Genomic DNA, 24,821 nt, shown 5'->3' with positions numbered 1-24,821 from the left:
CCGATCAACGAGCAGACGACGCATGACAGCAGTACGCCGCGCGACTTTCGCCGCGCACGTGGAAGAGGACGCCGATGTCACAGTCGGATCGGCCAGGAACGTGACAGTCGAACACAGAAGACGGAAATGCACACGGGGCACGTGCGTACGCACGTCTTCGAGCGCTGAGCCGCCCGCTGTTACCGCCGGCCGATTGCCGACGGAAATCATTGCGGCCAAGGCCACCACGCGGAAGGGAAGGGAAGGGGGCAGCCGCCGACGTAACAACGACGAACGTTCCCTCGCGCTCCCCTTCCTCATTCATGCATTTTTCACGCAGATCTTTTTCGCAACCTCCTCCTCCTTTTGCTACAGCCACACCCTCCCCTCTTGACAGCCCTTAGTTTCGCAAGTGCATCCACTGACAGCTGCAGCGTTTTCCTGGAAGACCGCCACGGCGCGCCGCCGCTTCGTAATTTGGCGCTCGCGTCGGCAGCGTTGCGCAAAGAAAAAAAAAAAGGAGATCCGACCTTCCAACTCTATGAACCTTCCGACTTTCGCAGCTGAACAAATGCGCCCGCACTACGAATACTACAATTTAACGTCGCAAAATTGTGAACACTACTCGAAGCAGTTTGCAAAACCTGAACAAACCCTGAAAATTACACACCGCTACCGACGCAGGCGCATTGCAGACGAGACGGCGAACACTGCTTCAGCCCCACTATCCTTCACTGCACGCTTCGTAGTATCGCGGCGCGCGGCGCACTGTTTTAAACTTGACGCTGGCTGGATTTATGGCGTAAAGCCACCAATCAGCGAAGAACGCAGAAACGTCCAAATGTCGCCCAAATTCTTAGCACTGCACGAACTAAAAACGCGACATAGAGAGAATTTCTATGCACGCGTTTCGTGCCACCTGCATTATAACTTCTCTTTCACAAGCTTTCACAGGTTTTCACGACCTGAGACACGTCCCGTGAGCTAGGTGTATACGCTAGACTTAATTGCAATAATCCCCCCCCCCCCTTTTTTTTTTGGATAAAAAATAAACCAGTGTTGACTTAGATGGAGCGCTCTGCGATACATGCTGAACGGCTGAACCGCTAGCCCAATGTCAAGGAGGCGCGCCGTTGTGGATGGCCACGGACTAATTCAGGCTACACCGAGGGTCTTTAAACTGAAATCGTTCGCTCACTGCACAAATGCCAGAGCAGGTTAAAGTTTGTATACCGGCTAACCGCACCCGCAGGTGGGCCGCAAAACGAACCGAAATATCCTTCCGGAACGGCCTCCCTTGCCCGAGCTGCCGCGCCAGAATCTACGCTGGTACGCATAAGACACGCGGGGGGCCGTGCGCCAGGTCGAGTCTGGATGTTCCTCCTCGCACCCTAAGTCAGCCCGACGTCGACGACGACACCGCGGCCCCTCAGTGTGCTACTGCACGGAAGCGAGCCAGCGTTGTCGCCAAGGCACAGATCACCGAGGGCGATCGCCACCGCGAGACGACCGACCTGGCTCGCGCGCGCCAGTGGGTGGGCGTCGCTTACTATTCCAAGTGCCAAGGTCGGCCTCGCAAATCTTGCGCAATCCTCCGTCTTGCCATCGCGCGGAGAAGAAGCGGTAGAATGAAGACAGGAAAAAAAAAAAAAGCGCGCATTTCAAGAGGGATAAGAAGCGCGCGTGGGACGACGCTTTCCCCGATACTGCATGGCTAGTCTTGGCAAACAGACGCGCGCGCGGAATAAACTGCACCGGACGGCGGCGCGAGATGTTTGAAAAAGGACCGGTGCGCAAAAGGAGAAATTTGATGGGAGACAAGGCGCAAACTGCCTGCTCCGACAGTGAGTCACGAAGGGTGCGAAAACAGCGTACGGGTGAAGAGAGAGAGAGAGAGAGAGAGAGAGAGAGAGAGAGAGAGAGAGAGAGAGAGAGAGAGAGCGTTGCTGATCGCCGACCGGGAAAGCGCCCCCGGGCTAGGTTCCAAGGCAAGAAAACTTCGGCGTCAAAGTAGCTAAATTTAACGACGGCTACAAATACTTGTGCAGCGGGCGATGGCAGGAGAGTTCGGCTTTTTCTTTCTCTATCTATTTTTGGTTACAGACTGTATACCGGAACATGTTACATTGTTGCGATAAAAAGAGGGGAAAAAAATGTCCGCGTGACTAGAGCGGTCTGTCCTGACGAAACTTCCCGACTCAGATCGCATTACGCTGTCTATTTTTGTAACGCCAAGTTTCCGACTGAAGATACGATCCACACGCACGAATATATTTTCAAATTTGTAAACGATGCAGGATCGCATATTTTAAAGCTTTCAGTCTTAAAAAAAAAAATGCAGACGACAGAACGCAACCTACGAGTAAAGTCCAAGCGCGAACGAGAAATAATTCTCGCCGAGAGAGATTTCGGGAACGACGCCACGAGACATATATGTTTTAAATACCCGTCACTCGAAGAAGAAATCTGAACGGTCACGCTTTTTGTCTCCTAGTCTAGGCAAACATTGGTAATGCGCGCTGCGGCTAAATATAACCCAGCCGTAGAAAACAGCCATTTCAGCGACACCGAAAAAAAAAAAAAAAAAAGCAGGACGAGTTCTAAGCAACGTTTGGTCAAAAAATAGCCGGAGACAGAGACAGATGGAAACTTCTCAAACTCGTGTCAGACGCTAAGGCAAGCGCTCGCAAATGGAGAGCCGTAAATCACCGCCGAACACGGAGGACTTGTTTTTAAACCACCCTCGCAAGCAGCTATAGACTAAACTGTACTAACGTATAGCATTAAAAGAAACAAAAATGCGGCAATGCACCATTGGCGCTTTTTTTCCCTCGAGCAGCGCAGGACAGGATCGGTTGGAGGTCAATGGGAGAGGCCTTCGTCCTGCAGTAGACCAGAGTAGGCTGCTGCTGCTGATGATGATGATGCGTATAGATGGTTAACCAGCGAAGCTGCATCATGAGGCCGGTGTTTGTTTACCCCTGTCTTTCGCCCCTTCCAATGCGCCCTTCACACTTCCGGTGTCGGCAGTGTAGCTATGTCATCTAAAAAGCAGCCGATCTCTCTCCCCTTAATTGTAACTCCTCTCCAACCTGCTTTTACTGCTGATCCTCAGGATGTGTTTTCTGCATACACAGGACCACCGGATTTTCCTCTCGCCTAGCATTACGAAGCTTCGCTCTCACAAAGAACGGAACCCGACGACTATATAGCACAACGCACGAAGCCCCTCCCCTCCAAGGTTGAACTTGAGATACCACTGCGAATAATCCTGCAGACGGGCATTGACTGCGTGCACAAGTTGTTTTGTCGACCTTACTAGAACCCTAGGTCTTGCGAAACGGGAAGCTCCAATGACGCTTCGACCGGATGTTGAATGAGCGCCGACAGTGCAGCGGGTTTTGTTTTGTTCTGTTCTGTTCTGTTGCTTCTGGCGGAGCGCGGTTCAACGCTCGTGCCAGACGCGTCGCCAACGCATTCCGCACGTCTGGCGGTCGCAAGGAAGATGAGAAGAGATGCGCGTCATCCTGGGCGTACACGCGCATCAGGGTAGAAGTACAGCTACAGTAAAAGCGGGCACGTTCAATCGAGCTTGTTCAAACTGAGTGACGGGTTGTTCAAACGAGTTGAGGAGTAAGCGGATTATTTCGAGGTCATCTCGTCATCACTACGTCATCATAGCCCAGAACTTCAAGGTGCACGAGATCTCGCGGGACCAAATCTCGTTCATGCACGAAAGCTTTTGTAGTTAAACCTCACCGTAAAAAAAAAGGTAGAAAAACGAGAACCTTAGCCAGGAATTTCAATATCCGCTACCAAGGACGTATCAGCAAAATAATAATAATAACAATAATAAAATGAAAATAAAATAGAATAAATAAAAAATTGTACATGTCACCACAGTAGATGTTGAAAAAGCTCCAGAAGTGCGCCGCGCACAGAAAGAATTCTTGGTGCAACAAAATCATTGCATGCAGGTCTCGACATAAGTAACGCCTCTACAGCCGTGTTATAATACGACGGCTATATATACGATTATAAAAAATGATACCCAACAGAATTTAGAGGATGCAGTAAACTTTTTGGCTCGGCACCGGAAAATCTGTGGCCTTAGGGCACTTTTGATCCACTAAAGACTGGGTATATAGTCAGTGATCTAGTCTATAGTCACTCTCTATATATTGTAACTCTGTCCACAGAAACTCCGTCTACATAAAAGCACTTCGGTCGAATACAGTGTCAAAGAAAGTTGCAGTCCTGAACTAGACCGATTCAAAGTCCTGCTCGCCGCTTTTCCTCTATTTTTCCCCCCTTTTCAGCTAAAACGCCGCAGAAAGACTATGACTAGGCACCGTGCAGTTGAAATTGAAAACAAGAAAAGAAATAACGGAACCATTTTCCCCTTGTATTCCTTTGTACTTGTAATCCATGAACCAACTCGCTTAGCGAAGCGTTCTCTACACTCGCTTTCTTCCGTCTTTTATTTTCCTTTTAATTCGATACTGCGATGTGCAATAAAGATTCCGCTTATGTGGTGGTGCAACCGCGGCCTACGCGGCCGTCAAAAGGTCGCCGGGTATTCACGGAAGCTCCGCAGGAATTGCGACATACCGCTGAGTGTCGTTTCTTTCTCTCTCTTTCTTTCTATGGTATACAGCGGACCGGGCACGGGATGAGGCGGACACATTTAGCTCAAAGTTAAGGCTTATCGCGTCTGGGATATGTATATGACGCGCGCCGCATCGTAGCCCGCAGGCGTGATTAAAGTGACACTTTCATTTCACGATCCAGGACGATCATAAGTGCCAATCTTTGATCGAACAATTAATCAGGTGACTGTGGACGCCGGCAGAATTCCAATACGCTGCGAAGCCACTGATGCATTTACTACGCTCTAAAACAGAGGGAGGAAAAGTCCCTAATAATCGCGTAAGCATGGATACGCTTGACATACTAAAGGTGTATCTGATTTCGCGTGTCGTATACGTATACAACAATCAGCTGTGCGCGCGTATCTCTTAGCGGCTATACCTTAAAGGAGCCATGAAGAGAAAATACAAGTTCGTTTTATTTGAAAGAACTAGGATTCAGCATCTCACTCAGCTCCATTAGAGCCACAAAAGATGTTTTTTAACGAAAAAAAAGCAAGAAGTATTTAAAATCTTTCAAATTTTGCGCCACAGTGACGTGTTATGAGCAAGAATGACGTCATACGGGCCAACAATCAAATATAATTTTCAGTGCGTTAACTGCACGTTAGCATTCAAGTGATCGGTCAAATGAAACTAGAGGCCCCATTACAGACGTCCAGTCATGTGTCGTCGCGACAGGTCAGTTAGGCGGCCGCCAATCGCACAAACAAGGTTCCGTGACGTCATAGAAAAGTTGCGGGAAATTGCCTAGGGGGTCGCCACGGCTTCACACGTTTTCTTTAATATCTCCATTATTTGTTCGAAGATTGTGATGATATTGGTATCATTGTTATCGGGACGACGCAGTCTTTCTAATAAACCCAACTTGTATTTTGTCTTCATGGCTCCTTTAAGCTGTTCGGCATGAACGTTCGGTTCCAAGCCGTTAGGGCTGTTCTGCTCACGGAGGTCACGTACAATAACGCCTGTATGTATACGAGATTTCGGAAAGCGTTAAAGGTTCCCGGGTGGTCTAAATTAATCCGTAGCCTATACATTCCGACGCGCTTCACGGCCCCTGTGCAGCGTCGATCGGCGCGTCAAACCTCCCCATCTAAACTTTCGATCAAGCGCGCACCTTTCAAAGCGCGGCCGCAACAAACGAAAAGGACGCACACGCTTCGAACTCGGCGTAAGGGAGGTTGAAATGACGCGAAATTACAACACTCTTCCTTCAAGACGGGAGAACCGCGAGGGAAGGGGGCCGCGGGCAAAAATAGCTCACTGTTTCAAGCGCCCATTGTCACGCAACACGCCTGGGTTATACAAGCGCACCACGAATGTCTGGTAACCGAACTTTTTTTTTTTGGCTAAACATTCCGACGTTTGCGTGCTTGCGGATGGATCCGAAGACATTTCTCCCGCGGATGTTGTCAAGTTTATATAAGCGACGGGAAATTTCTCCCAGCTAAGGCAAGTTGACGCGTATATTCTACGGGACACTGCTTAAAACAGAATTGAGAAAGCTGTGCTAACTTTGTGTTAACTACGATCGCGAGAGAGAAAGTTGCCGAGGGTGATGGGGAGGGGGGAGGGGTGATGACCTACCCCTGCAGGTGTGACAGTGCAAATAGGCCTTGTTTGAATACTCCATTAGTGGTATTACAAACTTTCGTAACCACCTTCAAGAAACTGCCCAGAATACCACGACATGAACATAACACTGGTGCTCGTTTTCAGGACGAAGAAAATAGGATACCCTCTTGATTGCTAATCCAGTCTCGTTACAGCATACGGCTTCCATACTGCCATTAACCTAACAGGGTCTCTGTTTCCCACCTCGCCAAGAGCAATTAAGGTGCATTTTTAAACCTATACAGTGTGTTTGATTTTAAGCCATTCAAGTGATTTTACGCTACGGGTAGCAACTAGCAAAAAGTACGAAACAGGAAAGTGCGTTTCTCGGTCAAACCCATGACGTGGCTTTCCGGTCTGACTGGCTGAAGGCAGACTACAGGATGTGACGCTACGCAAGCAAGGCGGGATGTTGGTTTCTGTGAATATGTCAGAACACGGCCGGACTGGAGGAGCGGCGAACGCGCACTTTCTTGCGCGCCCGCCGCTCCTCCAGCCCGGCCGTGGTCAGAAGTCCCGGAATGAAGCGGACGCAAAACGGACACAACTGAGTCAGCTATGCCCGCAAAAGGCGAATTTTCGACATAAGCGGCTAAAACAGGAATCGTTTGTTCGCTTTTCCCGCATACGCTACGCGAGAAATATTCGCTTAGGAAGACAAAACGACCCTACAGAATCGTCGCCAACAGCGCGCCGCGAAAAGCAGATAGGCTACGCGCAAGGCGAAGCGTTTGCAAATCGGCTGCAGTGAAAGCGACGCCACGTCAGCATACCGAGCAGACGCGCACATATCTACGTCATCAAACGGACGCGTTTGACGACGTGTGCTGACGTGGCGTCGATTTTGACGCGACGTTCGCAACCTCTTCGCGTCGTCATCCGCGCAGCTGATAATTATTTTCGGCGTGCACACTGTACAGAAAAAGAAAGAAAGAAAGGCCTGCCGCAGTGACGCAAATAAGGGTGCTTGCAGGAACAGTATACGCCTCGAGATTCGCGATCGCTGCGCCGCCTGCCGCCGCTTCTCCGCGGCGTTAGCGGGATTAGCGCTGCGTGGCTGATAGGTGGTCATGCAGTGTTTTGGTTCTCTTTCGCTTCTCTTTGCCTTTCCGCGCACTAAACAACTTGTTATGGTGACGTCTGTAAGTTAACTGCATGTTTAGGGCACTTAAAAAAACAGCTGCGTCTTGGTAGAGCGCTCTAACGCCAACAAGAGCTACCCGGGGAGGCGGTTCTGCGCGCGTCTTGGCCGCTCTTGCGGGCGTCGGCGACGGCAGCAGCATATCACCGCTGTCACCTTCGAACACGTCAGCAGAAGTGAATTCTATTTATTGTCGCCTCGTTTAGTCCTGATATTGGTACTGCAAGAGGTTGGTTCGTTTTGCAGCGCAGACAACAAATGCGGCTTTGCTTCGAATATGTACGTCGTAGAAAAATATGTTTCGGGGATGTCATAACCCAACAGCTGACAAAAACTTGTGCCTTTTATGGGAATATAAGCCACGCGAAAATGTTAAGTACACTCAAAGGCTGTGCATTGTCAGATATGTGCCCACTCATTGCCTTATAGTAAGAGCCAAGGTATATGTTAATGAAACCACGGGAAAATGAATGGTCGGCAAGTCAGGAATAAATATAATAGTCGTACGGGAATAAAAAAAAACCGAGTGCAGCTTCTGAAATGCTAAAGACGTTTGTTTGAGCAAGGTAGTATTCACCAGACCAACTAGATGCGAAATGCACCGATATTTCGCTAGACATGGGGGGGGGGGGGGGGGGGGGCGTGAGCAGGAGGACGCCCAACTATCCTTGCTTACAAATGCGGAGCGAAATCAACGACTGAACGTTTTAGTAATCACACACACAAGCTGCGTGTTCACTTTTCGTTTGTTTTCTGCCTTCAACGAACGGCTGATCACTCGGCGAACGCATTTTTTGAAGAATACAGGGTAGGCAGTTCACGAGCGATACGAGGTGTCGTTGGAAGAGTTGTGATTGATAACAGGGTTTAACGCGCTGACGCAACGGAGACGATGATTAATTTTTACCACCTGGAGATCCTTAACGTGCGCCGAAATCTCGTACGCACGGGCTCGTTGGACGAGTGTCGTATCTGATAAGGGCCTCTGATTTCGGTTTATGCTAGATTCTGCAGTCTCCCTGTGTCGTATGACGATGTTTCGAAGAAGAGTTTGGTCACGGACGCGGATTACTCTATAAGCCCATCTTCGCGCTTCTCGTGGAGGATAAATGTAACAGATGAATCTTTGCGAGCGCTCACATCGGGACAAGACGACCCATCATTAAATTTGTCGTCGTGTGCTGACTCCGGGGTGTAATTTTGCATTATCTATCGTACTTCTTTGGTACAGTGTTTGTGAAATTTATGCCACATTGGCTTGTTCATGGTACTGATCAATATCTGATATGTGATATTGGCAGGCGTAACTTACGTGCTGTCAGGTATGAGTGCTCCGCTGGATTTTGTAAGTGCACAAAGTTGATTTACATCATAGTGTGTATACGGCCGCATACGGAGACACTGCCACTAAATTTCAGGGCAGCGGAATTGCAATCAGCTGCATGCAAATGCTGGCTTCGGGACGCTGGCCTGTGACACACGCCCGGCGCTCATATAGATCTCACTAAGATCGCGTCATAAACGTTTATACTCTCGTGAACACACCACATTTGCAAACAGAGTACCTGCTCCACGTTATTCGGTATTTAGAACGCGGACAAACGGTAAATCGCTGTCTTGAACGAGCCAAAAAGCAACGGCGACAGGGCGGAACGGGCCGGGGCCTCCCGCGCCTGCTTTCGAAACGGACCGCTAGGGGGATTTCAGTGGCGCCCCTACAGGCCGCGCTCGAGGCGTATAGTTGAACAAGAACAATGAAACTTTCGTCGGGCAGTTTCACGAAAAGAAAGCTGCTGCATTCTCCCCAGAAATACGTATTTTGTTGATATTTCCTGTCGGCAGCACACTTTATCCATGCACACTTAAACTGCGGTTACGTTTTTGTACAGCTGAACTTTGGCAGCCCGAACTATTGCTGGCTATAGTTGGGCCCACACCGTGGTACACAGATTCGTGACACGGATTACATCGTTTCCTCGTACGCTAGAACGTTCGATTATTCTTCCAAATGTGAGAAGCTAGAGTGAGACTCGGTTCACCTTGGCGACTATTTTTAATCTGACTAAATTTTGGCAACACTTCTCTTTCCGTTTTTGTCACTTTAATTATGGTCCTCACGGCCTCCTCTTGCACATAACGGAATAAGCATGTGGGCGACTTCGGTTAAATTGATGATCGTTTTTTTTTTTAATTTTAATAAACAAAATGTTGAAGATTTGGACTGATTATTTGGTAGTTTGTTCGCTGCGCTACTGTTAATTTTTCATCGATCAGGTTACATTAAGTTAGAAGTAAAAAAAATATCTGAAAATGACCAACGCATGTATCGATAGAGACCACTAAGCTATTTTGGGATGAAAAACAGAAAAACAATGTATACCGGCATTTTAGAGATGAGACTGCAAGAAAGTTTGTAACATAACGCGCAGGCCACGCGGGAAACATCGGCACCTTTTTTGTAGTTACTGCGGCAGCAAACAGTTCAGAAACTAACAGAACTTTGAACACTTTCTGTTAACCCTATTTCAAATTAACGAATGAGATTTTCGAAGTCTTTTATTGTTTAATTATGTCTACTGAACTTATCGTTCTTTGAACACTATGTTAACATTTCTTGTTAGGCCTAACGGAAGTCTACTGATCGTCTCTGCTGACGTCACTTCCGCAACAGCCCGAGCTCACGCGTACGATCCGTTCGATTCGTCCGCACCACGCGAGCGAATTCATTCAGCTCAGCACCCCGCAATAACGACGTTTGCGACATCTAAGCCTCGCCGTTCGATACACCGGAGGTGCGTACGAGTACACAACGAGTTCGCGGGATTTCCTTCCCCCGCACTGCGGAACAGAGCAAGCAGACGACAGAAAATAACTGTACCGTACTGCTTTGGACCGTCGTCTGCGCCGTTTTTCCTCCGAGTTACAATGTACCAACAAGAACTTCAGCAAACCCTTCTGCAAGAAGTACTGGCTCGACAAGACACGTGCAGGCCGAATCAAACGGACCGTGAGATTACAAAGCAAACGAATAAAAATGGCAGCGCACGGAAGAACATGCACGCACGCAGAGGTGGATGGATGGTATAGGGACGTGCGCACTTACTGTGAGTGTCGGTCGCGCAGAGCCTGGAGCTCGTTCCTGACGGCGGTGGCGGCCGGCTGGGAAGCCCAGTCGAGGTAGGCCAAGACGGGCTCCGCTTTCTTGCCGGCTTCTTGCACCTGGCCACCCAGGGGCTCCGAAGTCACTTGCGACAGCAGACTCTGCAGGGAGAAGGATCACGCCGGGAGGAGGAGAACGGCAGCCGATGAGCGCGGAAGGATGGAGGAAAAAAAAAAAAAAAAAGCTCGGATGTACGCGCAAACGTCGATCGTTGTCGCGGGGAAAATCGATTCTCGGTCACGAATATATACGCACAGGCGCAACGCCTGTCACGACACCACCGAAAGGTCGTAAGGAGGGATGTGTCTTTTTTAAGCAACCGCGGGTCGACTTCACTACCAGACGACGTCGGATTGCGTACGCACAAACACGAGGGCCGGTGGAGAGCACGTGCTACGGCAGAAACTTCTGTCCGGAGGGGGTAATCCTTCAGGGGGTAATCCTTTCTGTTCGGGGGGAGTTGGGAGGAGGGGTGTGCCGAAAAGTGTAAGGGGGTGTGCCTATCCGAAAACACGAAACTGTTCGCCGATGGAAACACTAGGTTGTCCAAACGCGGTCACACGATGGCGGGAGGAAGGGGGCGTGTTGCCATGGCCGGTTGACGATGAAGACGACGGTCGGGGTCCACCACGCGCAAGAACGGAGGGGCATCCATGAAGTCATCTGTCGGTGAGTCGAGACGGTCAACGTAGAAGACGACGTTCAGCACGTTGTCGTTGCCATAGCGGTAGTCACGTGCGGAAAGGTGTCTATTACTGAGATCCGGTCGCTGGGAGATGAGTGAGCTGATGATGAAGGTCGGCTTGAACTGCGGGCTAACGGATGAGGAGACCTCGGGATGAAGTCCTATCGGTGAGTCGAGACAGTCCACGCGGAAGATGGAGACGACGTTCACAGCACGCTGTCGTTGTCTCCAGGTGGTCACGTGCTGTTAAGAGCCGGTCGCTGGGAGAGTAAACTGAGCGCTGTAGTCGGGTTGAACTGCGGACCGAACAACGGAAGAAACCTCGGGGAGACTCTTTTACGATCTCCAGAGTCGCGCCTATGGGGTAGGAAAACAGCCGCCTGCAGCTGCGTCTCGTCTGCCTGCCTCACGCAGCGGTCTTCTGGCAATTCTTGGCCGACACGCGCTGTGTTCCGAGGACGCAAAAGAGGCAGCGGATGTTGCTGCCTGCCGGGAGCCATAGGAAGGAGCATGGCTAATTTTAGGACATCGCGTTTAGCACTTCTCCCGCGACAGGCTGCTGCCCTCTCCTACCTTCCCGTTGCCCGCGGTGACGAAGGAGGGAAAAAGAAAGAACGTTTCTGAAACGAGACTGCATGCGCGACACCGCGCGCTCAGCCACGCGAGCGAAGTGCGGAGGTTTTTAGCGCGCCGCCGACAGGACCACGGTCGGGGTCTCGCGGTATTATAATAGGAAGGGCCGCGGGGCAGAAAAGATAAATAATGGGGTGTTCTTAGCGCCGAGGGCGAGCCAAATCAACCCCGACGCCGGAGTGTATGCGCGCGGCCACTGCCAAGAGCGCTGTTTGTGCTGTGTTCACCGAAAGTAATTCCACGCCGAAGCGAAAGACCGGAAACCTTGAAGCGTGAAAAATAGAAAAAATCATATATACGTAATTAGTATACGTGTTGGTTAAAATAGAACGCGCGGGTTCCCTTCACAAGGAAGTTTGTGGGGGTATAAAAGGCCGGACCGACAGTTGGGCGAGTTGTTACTGGTTATGCATCTTGAACTGTCTTTGCTTATTACGCTGAAGTTGAAGTAGTGGGGGTATTGCTCCCTATGCATGGTTTCAGCACTCGCGGCTGTAGGCCTGTCATGGTTGCAGCCATCTATAGGCACTCGATGGAGAGGTAAATTAAAAGAGATAATTGAGATTCAGGAGTAGACACAACTGAACAAGACAGGTCAACGTTCAGTACTGCCAAAGTCGTTCATGTCACACCCTCTGGGAAAGGGTGTGAAATTGCAATCCCTGAAGAGGACGTACATTGGGAGCACACAGGTAATGGCCCTCCCAAGAAATTGCAGACAAGGAAAGATTTGTTGTTCATCACAGATGCACGTGCTCGCCGCTCAACGAAAGAGACAACCACATGGACGGAGCCGGCAACTTAACCCTCGTGCATGCACTAAATACTTGCGCAGTGTCATATTTCCGTTCCGCTCCAGTCCTCAATCGAGATCTCATTATTCGCAAGAAAAATGCATGTTGCCCTCACCTGCGTGCCGCTCGAGGCCTTGCAACGTCTGCCGCGGCTCCAAAACTGACCAGGAGCTTCTCGCGCAAGCCTACGGTACGGGGGGGCACAGCACGGTTTAATCGCTTCGTTTTTATTTCGTTGTTTTGTTCAAGCACAGGTTCAGCGCAGCGAAACCTGCGCGCTCTCATATACCCGCGGAGCAAATCGCGCCGCCGCACTGGCGCCGCCAGAGAGGTTCTCAAGAGGCCATAGAGGCTCGTCTGTAAATACGCGTAACCCGAGTCCGATTCTTGTACAGCGCCAGCTCTGCAGTCAATTATGTCAGCCACCGCATCCGGCGTCATCGCGCGCAGGAGTGCTGACACCTGAACCGCGTGCTCATCGCAGCAGGCAAGCGGACGGGACTCTTATTTCACGCCTCAGCGCACGATGAGGCTAAGGAATGCGCGCCGGCCGCGCGCACGCGAGCGTCTGCGAATGAAACCGAAACCGAAATACAGAAACGTTAGGAGCGGCATAGTCTGGGCATAGAGTTCGTACTATCTTACTCCGTGGTTTGTACTACCGTACTACCAACTCTGGGCACATTCGACGTGCAATGGTCCCGCTTCGTCCTCGAACCATGCCGTTACTGTTATTTAAACGATAATGAAGACAAAATAAAACTTTGTTCAATTTGAAATAACAAGCGTGTGATAAATCTCTCAAAGCCACTCCAGCCACGAAAGACTTTTGTGTTCCCGTAGAAACGCAAGAAACATTGAAAAAAAAATTTCAAATTTCGCGCTACAGTGACGCAATATGGGCAGGAGTGATGCAATACGTACGGGCCAGCACATAGTTGTCAGCGTGTTAACAGCCAGTTAGCATTGAAGTGATACGACGAAAAGGAACTAAACAATCTCCCAGTAGTGTTTCTTGCTGGTGGCTTACATCGGCGACGGCCCCCCGCACAAACGAGATTCTGTGACGTCATAGAGAAATCGACGAAAGGTGGCTGACCGGTGGCCACCGCCTCACCTGTTTTCCTTATTTCCCCTATTTGTTCGAATTCTGTGATAAAATTGGCGTCATTGTTGCCGGGACAAAGCAGTGCCTCTAATGAACCAAACTCTACGTATACTCTGTCTCCATTGCCCCTTGTTTCGTTACCCCCTGCGTGTGCAAAAACGGACCTCAACGGATGGCCGGGCGTTCCGTGCTCCTCCCACAAAAACGGTTAAAAAGAGGCCGAATCCGGTCGAGGAACGACTTTTTAAAGCGAAAGCTTTCTTGTTGGTACGGATATGGCGTCCTCTAAAAAAACTAATGCATTCCCCATAGACCGGTTGGTCGACCGAAAAGCTCTGATAACATCTGTGGACACACACGGCGCGTGCGTGAAACCGGGCTTCCATTGTCTCAAAACGGCTGCTCGAGAATGGAAAAAAAAAAAAAAGGCAACGGTTACAAGACAATACATGCATCGATCACGAAGAAGAAGTGCAATAGCATCCATTTATATATCATAAAGCACGTATCGGTGTGCATTTTAGATCGTTCGTAGGTGCGTTTACTCAGTGCGCGAAAAATCGTCGCAAGGTTCGTTCTTCGCTTGCAATTTGTGTCAAGGTTTGGCGATCGATTGGACGCACTTTCAGCTTTCGCGCTTCTCCCAACTTTCTTTACAAAGGAATGGTAATTTTTCAGGGCAACTCGTCGGTTGACACCCATTTTTTGTAGCATATAGAAAGAGAATAAAATAAGCTTTATACTCGTACATTTGTCGCTACGGCCAAGTGCTCGGAAATGTACAAAAAGCGGCGCTGTCAGGAACGAGGACGCCATCCAGCGTCGGGTATATCGGTCACAGCCACGGGTCACAGCATCGGTCACAAGTTTACTGCGGCACTAGCGGTCAAGCCCTACTCACCCCTCCCCATCCTCCTCCTCATAAAACACTCTTTCTCGTCGCGTATTTTCGCAAAAGGGCCGAGGACGCGCGAGAACACTGTTGCGGACGTGTTTATAACTTCGCGACGAAGGCGGTGGTTCTCCGGATCCGGCATCGCAATCTGTGTCGAAGGAAGCGGCGGCTTGAGAATTGGAGGGGACTGAAGTAAATCGCGAACTTCGTCTGCGACAGTCTACTTTGCCGCGCGCCTTATCTCCGTTGTGTGGCCGGTGGTGGCAGCAGACAGGGCCGATTACCTCGCGTTCCCCGCATACGGCAGCGCTCTCCCCAATCCTCATCTTAGGTGCTTTGAGAAAAACCCTTGTAGAGGCCGCCGGGAGGGCACTCGGTACGTGTGCAAGGTCGGCGCGGCTATTTCGCGTACGCAAATTGCGCCCGATCGATATCCCACGGCCTGCGCCGTAACCGCGATACATCAGACAGGGTGTGTTTCTTCCTCCCGTACCCTTCGCCTCTGGGGCGGAACTTTGAGTTGTTCCCGTTTCGAAACCGTCAGTTTCGTGTCGTGCCGTACGTAGTTCCGTTGCGGACTCTCTGACGTGAACACCAAAACCCCCAATCCGACTTGCTCGCTTTGCGCCACACTTGTGTCACCCTCTTTCAGCCAATCAGAATCCGCTAAAACCGGACGCTTTTGAAACGGAAACAACGCAGAATTCCGTCCCCTGTGTGGTCGCTTCAGCGTCTTGTTCGGTTTCCGCCGGAAATTGTACGGACTGGCAATTAAATAAGTACGGGCAAAAAGTTTCCCGCTGGTCGAACTAATAGCAGCAAGTACACATCGATCCACCGCTATGTGTTGCAACCGTTTCAGGTGTACTTTGGATTCCTGAGTTCTGTATTGCAAGCACAGACGGAACGGAACGACCTCTTGCCACATATCGAGTTACTGCAAAGCGCGATTAACAGTTCTGCAGTCGATATATAAACCACGTGCATGGATGCATCCGGTACGCACATCAACGAGGTACAAATAGGAGCAACCTTGAAAAAAAAAAAAAAAAAAAACACCGCCATTTAGTGATTAGCCATAAAATGCTTTCGGCAGTAACCCGCGCCAGTTTTCTATAGCGCAATAAAAAACGAAAATCGCTATCCCCCTAAAACAGGGCACACACTGCTAGTGGGGAATTAGTTAATGAAAGGCGCCGCAAACCCCTTATACAACTGTCGTACTTTCTGAGCTCGATGGTGTTTTTGCACGGAACGCCAATATTTTTTTCATTTTTTTTCCCTCGTATTTTGTGCAACGCGGCCGACGAAGCGAATGTTCAAAAGAGGAAGTATAAGCAGCGCATCATATAATCATTAAGATGGGCTTTGAGCGGAAAAAGATCACCGTCTACATTTTAGCCACCGGCAGAACGAGCGGAGAGAGGCGCGTCACGTTCGTGACGTCCCATCACGTTTGAAAAAAAAAAAAAAAAATGCAGCAGACGATGGGTGCGATGGGTGATGCAAGCGCTAAGCTGGCCTCGCGTTTGTGTTCTTGCTGTCGCATATGTTTAAAGTAAGTTCGTATGTTGCGTACGAACACGCATTAGCACGACTGCAAAGCGCTGTGACAAGCAAGTGCGCGACGTTTTTGGCGGTTTTTGCCGGACGCGGGACCAGATCGACAGGCGCGCACGCACGAACAGATCGTCAGCGCTCAAGAGCGTCCGACGGTTGCCCTGACGACAGAGCCGACCAATGGCAGCTCGGCGGAATGACCTTTCGGGATTTCGCGCGCGGCTCTAGCCGCTCGGCCCGCTGCGCGAACGGATCGAGTGGCAACAGCTAAGGCCAACAGCTCCCTCGTGTTTTTTTAATGCTGCGAGAAAGCTTCATTACTGGGGTACATACAAAGAATTTGAGTGCGGGCAGGTGTGCGCACGTAAGTGCCTGTATCCTGAGTAAATATACGGCGCAAAAATTTCCCCCGTGAGGACCGTTAACACGCGGAGGTGCGGAGGCTGACGGATTGATTGATTGGTGATGATATTTTATGGAGCAAAGGCATTAAAATGCACAGGTGCAGAGGGCCATAAAAGGAAAGTTTTTGAAAAGTAAGGAACAGGAAATAATTAAGTGCACCTCAGCTCAGAGTTTATGCTTATATAGAAAAAGCGGTGATGCTCCAGTGTTTTAGTGAAAGCACTCAGCGCTGCCCTGATAATTTGAAGGACATGTCCAATGAGATATTTAACGTAAAAACCCAACCTCAGTCTCTTGCCTAAAACTTTACGAAATCCAAGCAAAAATTCTTCTAAAACCTAACATTGCGTTATAGGCTAAATAGTGCGCTGGTTGTTGTGGATTGCGGTACAGTTCTTCGGAGTTGTGCCTAAAGTGCTGCCTTCTTTCTGTTTGAGAAGATGAAGTTGGTGAGTAGGATTAAACGTTGACTGGTTAACTAGGGGTTACGGAAGCTTTTGAAAGAACACGGTGGATAAGGGTTAATGGATGGGGAAGGTACACATGACAGAGATTGGTTAACTAGGAAAGTTCTGGAGGGACGAAAGATTTATAAACCGACTGTTGTTTGCCTCCCCTAAGTGCTGTGATGGGAGAACGCTTCGCGAGGTGCAACACACAATTGCCTCAATTTTCCACGCATGCTTTAGATCTAATACTGCGGTTTTCATTAGCAAAATTAAGTTTTTTTTTTTCTACACTTTAATTTATCACACCTAAAACTAAAGGTACAGTCTCTACAGACTTCGCTAATTCCAAAGGCAAAAATCTGTCCCTCTTGTAATGCTACTGCCCCAATTCATTTCACCTCACACACCAGTTGTCACGGGCCTGTATGCCACGCCAATTCACTTGCGTTAAGTCATATTCTGATGTTCGTCTAAGACTGCTTACGACAAGCAGTTTAAATCGAGTCGATGGCACCACTTAGCTGTGCATTCCTTTGCCTCCATTTCTCCATAGTTTCTGTTTTCTCCCCAAGAAGCAACTGTGGTGATGTGGAGCAGAATTTTGTGCGTGTTGAAGACAGGATGCAGAAAGCAGGAAAACAACATTCGTCCCTGTCAATAACAGCTGCGCAGGCTAATTTAATTAGGCCAACCGTGAAGTTTTTATATGCGATTGTTGCGTACCTCCACCAAAGCAGCCTACCTCTCCGACTCAAGTAGTGGTGGAATATGGGCTAAAATTTAGTTGCGCGAGTTTTCTTCACAGCCCTAACGGGCCAGATGAAAAAAAAAAAAAAAAAAAAAAAAAAAACACATCATTTAATTTTTAAACGTCGGTGAAATATGTGGCTGACTAAAGACGTGAGCGGTTAAAAAAAAACTTACAAAACCTGGAAAAGAAAACAGGTTTCTTTTTTTCACTTTTTTCAACTAGGACAACATTGAAAAAAAAAAAAAAGTTTCTCTGGAGAAAATTCATTGTGATGCGACCACCCTGCACTGAAGGAAGCGCTTTCTGAAATTAATGCCTTGACATGAAATCGTGCGCAGATTTTGAGAGCGCAAGCTCTTCTGGGACTTCTGTAATGCAGCATGTAACAATTATACTATTTCAGTGTTAATGGAAAAATTCATCAGGCACTTAAGCCTCTTAAGTGGATTGAAGGGGAAAGCCAGCGATTATCGAAGTCTTCTTTGCTGCTGCATCGTGTTCATGGTGCCGACACGTTCACTTGTCATGTGGCCTGCATTCGAATAATTCTTTTTTAATCCTGGCACGGTACCTGGAATGGTACATGGTACCACCGCATGGTACACGGTACGACACTCGACTGTGTCTTTGGCGACTCAGGTTCAAATCTTATGCAAACCCAAATGAGTTTCTATGTATATTTCATTCACTTTTTTATTTTTTTTTACGGCAACCGTAATTTGGTTTCATTCGTGTAGTCGCCAGCAACCAATGTCACATTTTGCATTTGATAAGACATGTATGGCTTTTGCCTCTAAGAAGTATTTCAAGTTTTTTGTAGACCTGTGCAGAATCGTCTTTTTTCAATTTTTAATATTTTCTGAAAACAAGAAAAAACACGAAAAAAGCCTGTTTTTTTTTTCACGCCGTTCAAAATTGCGTAAAAACTTGCATCTCTAGTGCTGACCAAAATTTTCAGAAAGACTAAAAATGGGAATTCCGCAGTTAGTGCCAAACAATGCAGGAAAGGGGGTCGAAACGAACAAGAAACAAAAATGAAACTACTTTTAAGGTAGTTAGCCTTGCCTGCCAGCTGCAATAACAGTTCATATGTTTTACAGAATTATGCACAAAGGAGTGCCCTGCACCATACACGGTGGAACCTCAGCAATATAATCACAGCTGATATGACCTATCAGATGATGCGAATCCGAAAATTTCGAAGCTCGGAGTTCATTGCGTTTAATGGGAAAAAATTTGGCTATTATGAACGCGTTGTGGAATCGTGAGGAATTATGCACATCAGTGAGTGCTCCTAAATCAATGATACGGTCTCAAAAAACGGCTCTGACAGCCTCATTCACATATTTTAAAACAAATGATACCACATTTTACTCCTGCTGGTGCCATGATTTTTTTTTTTTCGTTCACTACCATTGATAGCCAAGTTTTAAAAAGGATAATAAGAGGCCACAACTTACATAGCCGTTCGGCGGCTGGAAGAGGCATGGGAAAGTCATTTAAAATGCGAATCTTAAATATATTATTGTATGTATGTTTGTTATAATAAAATGCGATAGCCTTAGCAAATTTAATTACACTCAGCAGCTTGGAAGTCGGTCATGTATACATTGAAGCTATTTGGTCATGACGACGGCGTGCAGTAGTTTTGGCTGAACTTCGCACAGTGAGTGCAAAGAGCAGATAAGGGAATTTTATTGACTTTAGAATTACTAACTTTCTATTGTATATCAAGATTGTTTTGAAGAGATGCACACAAGCTTAATAAATTAAATAACTGGCACGTCTCTGATAAATCTTTTTCAGTATTCTAGCAAAAAACTAAGCAACTTCTACACCTTTATTTCATTTCATCAGTGCTCTGTTTTTATCTTTATAACTAGCATAGTCCCTATTTCTGATCAGGAAAAATGAATGACACACCTAAACCCTGCTCTCTGAGACGTTCCCCAATCACTTCTGTCGGCACGTTATTTGCTCTGTGAGAGGGGAGTCTCGCAAAAGACAGCGTAACGCCACATATTAGTGGCCAAAGAAGTTGCGTTCATTGACCCACAAGGGCCGTGCCACTCGAGATACACTAAGTAGCTTGCTATCACTAAGGGCACAGCGCTTGAAAAGCTGCGGGTAGTTGACATCGGAAATTCATTAAAAAAAAAGTCTTTTCTTTCCAGACAGAGCAAAGTGAGTTATTGGGCAGCTAATATGACACTTTAAGGCGTCACCATGCACTGTCAAGGCCTTTCAGTGATCTCAAGATAGAGAAGTCACAGAGCTTATTTAAGTAACACTTTTGCAGGTGCAAGAAGAGCAGACAAAAATGCATTTTATTTGTGAATTTTTGACTACCCAGATCCCCCCCCACTCCCCCTTTTTCCCCCAAGAGATTCATATCGCTAAGGTTCTATTGTATACAGTCGAGTCCACTTATAACGATACCGTTTATAACAATATATCGGATATAACGATGAACAGCTATGGCACCATCAACTTTTGTATTCTTTCTATGGTAAAATAAACCGCTAATTACAATGCTCCAGTGCCACGATATCGGATATAATGATCGAATCCGGTTATATTGTGCACCAAAATTGCTACAGTAACGACTCTAATGACGCGGTTGCGCAGACTACAGGTAGTGTCTTCGTAGGAGGCCCAATGCGTGACACAGTTCCTTGGGGACTTTGTTTCCGCCAAGGACATTCACCTCAGCTAGGTGAAGCACCTATAGATGCTCTTGGAAAAGATTTGTGCTAGCTTCACACGCGGCAAGCAAAGGTGACCGACTGTGGCTTCTTTTCGCAAATCAGTAGTAGTACAACCTTGCTGGCATGCGAATAAAATGTTTTGAGCTCTGGTTCGTCTTTTTATTTCGCAACCCGCTTATAACAATTATCGGTTATAACGATGGGATTTTCTTGGCAGTTGGATATTGTTATAAGTGGACAAGACTGTATTAAGATTCTTTTGATACGATGCCCACAAGCTTAACGAATTAAATAACTGGCAGATCTCTGATAAATCTCTTTCAGTATTTTAGCAAGAGACTAAGCAACTTCTAGCCCCTATTTCATTTCATCAATGCTCTGTCTCGAAGCAATATATCATGTGGAAGGCAGCTAAACAGTCTGCATCATCTCCATTAATTAAGAAGAAAGAACTCTTAAGTACAGCTTGCCAGAAATTTTCCCAGAAAAAAGGGAACATTAATGTTGGGCGTATGGGTACTTGAAAAAATGTATTTTTTTCCCATAGCTATCATACAGTTGACTCTCGTTAGGTTGACCTTGGACAGACCTAAAAAATTGGTCTAATAAAGCAAAAAATTGAATTTACATTAGGTTGTCTAACTTGCTTCGGCAAAATGTTTATGCTTAGCGCAAATAAATTTATCATGTTCTAGCGTGGTGTTGAAATGTGCTTCAGGTTCCAAATTGGTCTTTCCAAGCTAATTTTAATGGTGTGATCTTTTGTTTGCAAGGACCTGGCATAAAATACATTTACCTCAATTCCTGGAACACTAAGGTTGGGTGTCATTTCATCATCATCATCAGCAGCAGCAGCAGCTTGTCTATGCCCACTGCAGGGCAAAGGCCTCTCCCATTATTCTCCAATTACCTCGGTCCTGTGCCAACTGTGACCAATTTATCCCCGCCAACTTCTTGATCTCATCTGCCCACCTAACGTTCTGCCGCCCCCTGCCACGCTTGCCTTCTCTAGGTATCCAATCTGTCACCCTCAATGACCAGCGGTTATCTTGCCTTCGCATTACATGCCCTGCCCATTTATTATTCTTAATTTCTACTAATATGTCCTTAACACGCGTTTGTTCCCTGACCCACTCCGCTCTCTTTTTGTCCCTTAAAGTTACACCTATCATCTTCCGTTCCATTGCTCGCTGAGCTGTCCTCAGTTTCGGTTGAACCCTCTCAGTGAGCCTCCAAGTTTCTACCCCGTAGCTGAAAACCGGTAAGATGCAGCTGTCGTACACTTCCTTCTTTAGGGACAATGGTAGGCTGCATTCATTATCTGAGAATGCCTGCCGAATGCACTCCACCCCATTCTTCTCCTTCAAATTATTCCTACATATTCCTTCCAATTATTCTTTTCATATACCACTGCCCAAACTTCGCACAAACCCTAGCTTGTCAACACAGAAAAAAAGATTGAACGAACAATCCCTGCTCCCTCCATTTCTATTTCACGACTGCCCCATGAAACAACACAGCTTCCATCAAGTTGCCATGATTGCATACCCTGTGTCATTTCCATCACTGGCCCATCTGGAGCTTGTTTCAGCGATGCTCCACCAAGTGAAACCGTGTCTGCTGCAGACCTACTTTTAAAACACATTTTGGGGAAAGTCTTTCAGAAACTTAAAATTGACCCACGAAAACGAGATTTGGCCCACATGTATTTGAAGATATGTAGAAAGCAGTCATCTACTTGAAATTGCGATATTTCACACAAGCAGGTATGAAAGCACCAGGGTATTGTTCCAGGGTATTGTGAAAAGACTTAGCTCGACATTCGTAAATGTTTTTGCGTAGTTGCAGTTCTTGCTAGCAGTTTTTACCTAGGTAACTGCACTCTATAATATTGGAAGGAGGAGCTACATCAATATGCCTTTCATGAACATTTGCTACATGTAAAAGTTTCCACAAAAATTACAACAGTTTGGTGTTGTGTATGGCATAACTCGAAAACTATAACAGCCACACAAAAACTAAAGGCATATTTGAAATCTGTGTGAAAAAAATCTGTTACTGTGTGAATTATCGAATAATAAAAAACAAGTTGTTTCGAGGAGCATCTCCTCTAAATGCTAGCAGAAAAGTGTTTTTTGGGTACCAGGCTAAGGAGTTCGCTAAGCTTATTTTACGAATGCAACCTGTAATCTGGATCAAATCCGAATAATAAGGGCAGTTGGCCTTTAAGGGCAGCTGTTGTAACAGGTGAGGTGACCATCGTTTGGAGCAGAATGCTTTGCAGTAGGACTCCAGCTCATCACTGAAAAGTAGGCTGCACTGTAGAAGTTCCCATTATTACTCCACTAGCTACCTGACAGAACAGGAAAATTAGTTTGATGTGTAAGGAAAGGCGAAAAGTCAAGCGTTGTTGACAGGAAGAAGTAGTTGATTTCATAAAAAACCATCGGTACGACGAAACTTGAAGCAAATTCATGTATTTTGCAGCCGCTGCAGTCTTTAATTCGTGGCAACAACCAATGATTCGGTTGTTTTGATTTGGTTGGTGGCAACAACACGATGGTGACCGTCACACGAGTGATGTAAAAACCCATTCAGAGGCCAGTCGTGAGTTGCTTGCCGAAGACATAGCTGAGGTGGAGCGTTCCAACACTGAAGATTTGGCTCCACTTCCAACTCTTAGTCCACAACTCCGTGTGCACTTGATAGCTGATGGCCAGCGAACAGCGAGTACGATGAAGCAGAAAAAATGAATTGAAGATTCATTTGTGGATCAGTAGGAATGCATCAGCATCACTCCCCTCTCCCTTGAGAACTCGAGGCTCGGCCTGATGCACACGCATTGCTCTGGTTCCTGTTGTGCAGCCCCACGCATGTGGTGAGCCACGCTTCGACTTGACGTCATCCTGGCAACGTTGCTAGCGTCGTCAAGGCAACTCTCTCCATTCTTGAAGGCAGCTCTTCCCACGTGCTCTCTCCACTTGATTGGTCTGTGCTCTTCTGTTTTTCGCTCTGTTGACACACCGACACAGATCGACACGAAAATTTTGCCGATGTGCCCCATCCATTGCTGATGCAATAATAATGCGCATGAGAGCGACGTTCACCACTAATCCTGGTAATAAAAACCTCTCCTCCTCTGCAAGCCGGTATGCAAAATGATCGAGGCAAGTTTACTGTGCTCTGCCCATGCTAGGGACCAACAGGACGCTAAAAAGAACTTTGCAGTGTGCCAACACCCTGATGCACAGTTTACTACAGTGCAGGTTAGCAGCCAATGAACAAGTGCTTATGATTCAGTAAAAATACGGGAATGTTCCAACAGTCTTCCAGCAGACAGATAAAAAGACGACAGAACATTTACTAGTAGAAGTTACACTAGCATACCTACTTAGTAGAATAGTATGGTCAACCAGTATACATTGCGGTCCCAGCACAGGCTAACTGGGGCTTCTGGAAACTGACCAATATAACTGCTTTCGAAGTGATGTGTCTCCATCGGGGTAGCTAGTGTTTATTCTAAAGATGTGGCGTAAATTTTTGAAGACTTCAATAATACACTGCAAATTGACTCTACCCAAAGCGATCAGTTGACAAGGCCGGTTGTGCAACCTTTTACTGGTTGACAAAGATTAATCCAATACACAAAACATATTGCCAAACCCCAGCAGGCAATATTCGGCTTTTCTGAAGCGATACGCAGCTCATGAGTTTCAATCGCAACAGCAGGGTTGCAGAAAGTGGCTGTCTTACGGCTAAAGTTTCAGTAAGCTGGTTTCATCAGTAATGGCTGCCGCCACAGCTTGCATCCTATTTCCACAAACCTAACCCTAACAAGGAATTGTAAGGTCAACAAGCTTGAGACCAAGGTTTGATACTAGGGCTTGAGACCAGGGCTTGAGACCAGGGCTTGAGACCAGGCTAAATAAAAAATGCTGCCACACTTAGAAAGAAGGCACTCACCTCCAGTGCACTCTCGGCTGCTGTGACGTCCAACAAGAGCGGCTGCATGGCTGTCAGGTCGTGCTCCCGGGCCTCGAGGGTCGTGCGGGCGCGGGCGAGTGCCTGCAAGTACGCCTCCCAGTCGGCGAGGGCCTTGGCCATCCGCTCCTTGCGGGCCTGCAGGTCGTCTACCGCATCCTGCCACCGCTTGCTCAGGGTCCTGGCCTGGTTGCCCGGCAGGTCCCTGGTTGCCGGTCCAGCCTTCCTCTCCAACACCCTCGCTGCCTCGGAGAGCTGCGCCAGCAACGGCTGGCTGCGCTGGGCCTCTTCCTGCACTCGTCCCAG

This window comes from Haemaphysalis longicornis, unplaced genomic scaffold (genome assembly GCF_048455015.1).
Source record: "Haemaphysalis longicornis isolate Haplotype H1 unplaced genomic scaffold, Haemaphysalis longicornis Haplotype H1 scaffold_8, whole genome shotgun sequence".
Lineage (NCBI taxonomy): Eukaryota > Metazoa > Arthropoda > Arachnida > Ixodida > Ixodidae > Haemaphysalis > Haemaphysalis longicornis.
This window is presented reverse-complemented; position numbering follows the sequence as displayed.